The following is a 2,901-nucleotide window of genomic DNA, read 5'->3' as shown; positions in this document are numbered from 1 at the left end:
CCCTGATGATCCTTCTCCTGCGCCTGCCACCAAGGCTTCTGTCATGCTGACTTCTTTAGCTTCTGTAGCCAGAGTTGAGTCAAAACCTGACTGTCAGATCTTGAACCGAGAGGATGGGACTGTGAATGCTGTGCCTCTACAAACTCGCCCTCCTTCGCCTCATGTTGATGCTACTACTGGGAAGCCTCTGGATCCTCTTTAGCTATTTTTTATATTGTGTGTACATGAATTGGTTATTTGCAACCATTTCAATGAGTTCTTGAGCTTCTGCAGGCGTCTTTTTCAGATGAAGAGATCCTCCAGCAGAGCTATCCAATGACATCTTGGATAGTTCAGACAGACCATCATAGAAGATACCTATGATGCTCCATTCAGAAAGCATGTTAGAGGGACACTTTCTGATCAATTATTTGTATCTTTCCCAAGCTTCATAGAGGGATTCACCTTCCTTCTGTCTGAAGGTTTGGACTTCCACTCTAAGCTTACTCAATTTTTGAGGTGGAAAGAACTTTGCCAAGAAGGCATTGACTAGCTTTTTCCAAGAGTTCAGGCTTTCTTTAGGTTGTGAGTCCAACCATATCCTAGCTCTGTCTCTTACAGCAAAAGGGAATAGCATAAGTCTGTAGACCTCAGGGTCAACCCCATTGGTCTTGATAGTGTCACAGATTTGCAAGAACTCAGCTAAAAACTGATGAGGATCTTCCAATGGAAGTCCATGGAACTTGCAATTCTGTTGCATTAGAGAAACTAATTGAGGCTTAAGCTCAAAGTTGTTTGCTCCAATGGCAGGGATAGAGATGCTTTTCCCCTAGAAGTCGGGAGTAGGTGCAGTAAAGTCACCCAGCACCTTCCTTGCATTATTGGCATTGTTGTTGTTTTCAGCTGCCATGTCTTCTTCTTTGAAGATTTTTGTTAGGTCCTCTACAGAGAATTGTGCTTTAGCTTCTCTTAGCTTTCGCTTCAAGGTCCTTTCATGTTCAGGGTCAGCCTCAACAAGAATGCTTTTGTCTTTGCTCCTGCTCATATGAAAGAGAAGAGAACAAGAAAGTATGGAATCCTCTATGTCACAGTATAGAGATTCCTTGAGGTGTTAGAGGAAAAGAAGAAGGAGAGGGTAGAAGAAGAATTCGAACTTATCTAGAAAGATAGAATTCAAATTGTGCATTGAGGAGGAGTGTTAGTCCATAAATAGAAGGATGTGAGAAGAGGGGAAGAAATTTTCGAAAATAAATTAAAAAGATTTTAAAAACATTTTGAAAAATTGAAGAATAGTTTTCGAAAAATATGATTGGAAAAGAAATAAAGTGATTTTTGAAAAAGACTTTGAAATTAGAAATCAAAAAGATATGATTGAAAACTATTTTGAAAAAGATGTGATTAATAAGATATGATTGAAAAGTTATGGTTTTAAAAAGATATGATTGAAAAGATATGATTGAAAAACAATTTAAAAAGATTTGATTTTGAAAATTAATGACTTGGCTAACAAGAAATTTAAAAGATATGATTCAGACATTAAACCTTTCTCAACAGAAAAGGCAACATAATTGAAATGTTGAATCAAATTATTAATTGTTAGCAAGTATTTTTGAAAATGGAAAGAAATTGATTTTGAAAATATATGATTGAAAAGATATGGTTTGAAAAATATTTGATTTTGAAAAATTATGAAAACTGAAAAAAATTTGAATTAAAAACAAAATCTTCCCTCTTGTGCCATCCTGGCGTTAAACGCCCAGAATGGTATACATTCTGGCGTTTAACGCCCAAAATGCTACCCTGGCTGGCGTTTAAACACCAGTTTTCCTTCCTTACTGGGCGTTTTGAACGCCTAGCTTTTTCTGTGTAATTCCTCTGCTGTATGTTCTGAATCTTCAATTCTCTGTATTATTGACTTGAAAAGACACAAATTAAAAAAATTTTTTGGATTTTTAATAATGAGGAATAATCAAAATGAAACTAAGATCAAATAAACAATGCATGCAAGACACCAAACTTAGAAGTTTGTATACTACTGACACTAACAAATTGAGAATGCATATGAGAAACAACAAAACACTCAAGACAAGAGAATTTAAAGATCAGAGCAAGAAAATCATCAAGAACAACTTGAAGATTAATGAAGACACATGATTGAATTCGAAAAAAATGCAAGAAGAATAGAAACATGCGATTGACACCAAACTTAAAATGAGACACTAGACTCAACAAGAAACAAAAAATATTTTTGGTTTTAAGATTTTATAAATTTTTTTTTTGAAAATTGAGTGAAAAAGAAAATAAGGATATCAAAATTCTTAATGAGAATTCCAGGAATCATGCAATGTTAGTCTAAAGCTTTAGTCTAAAGAAATTAGACATGGCTAGCCAAGCTTCAGAAGGACATTACATTCAAGAGCTAAATTGATGAGAATCAATCAGCTTTGGTGATGATAAGAACATCACCTTGAAACACTAGAATTCATTCTTAAGAACTCTGAAGAAAAATACCTCAGCTAAGCAACAAGATGAACCGTCAGTTGTCCAAACTCAAACAATCCCCGGCAACGGCGCCAAAAACTTGGTGCGCGGAATTGTGATCATCAATGGTGCCATCAACATGGTACGCTCAATTGCAATCTCAACTCTTTATCACAACTTTGCACAACTAACCAGCAAGTGCACTGGGTCGTCCAAGTAATAAACCTTACGCGAGTAAGGTTCGATCCCACGGAGATTGTTGGTATGAAGCAAGCTATGGGCATCTTGTAAATCTCAGTCAGGCAGATTCAAATGGTTATGGATGATTTATGAATAAAGCATAAAATAAAGATAGAGATACTTATGTAATTCATTGGTGAGAACTTCAGATAAGCGTATGGAGATGCTTTGTCCCTTCCGTCTCTCTGCTTTCCTACTCTC

General features: G+C 36.0%; 1 non-coding gene across 1 annotated transcript; it reads left to right on the top strand.

Moving 5' to 3' along the window:
• The first annotated feature begins 376 nt into the window (after window positions 1–376).
• Window positions 377–484, top strand: LOC130977781 (small nucleolar RNA R71). Its single transcript, XR_009085457.1, has one exon. It is a non-coding gene; the product is annotated as a small nucleolar RNA R71 (small nucleolar RNA).
• The last annotated feature ends 2,417 nt before the right edge of the window (window positions 485–2,901 follow it).

Source organism: Arachis stenosperma, chromosome 4 (assembly GCF_014773155.1).
Source record: "Arachis stenosperma cultivar V10309 chromosome 4, arast.V10309.gnm1.PFL2, whole genome shotgun sequence".
NCBI classification, from domain to species: Eukaryota; Viridiplantae; Streptophyta; class Magnoliopsida; order Fabales; family Fabaceae; genus Arachis; species Arachis stenosperma.
This window is presented reverse-complemented; position numbering and strand designations above follow the sequence as displayed.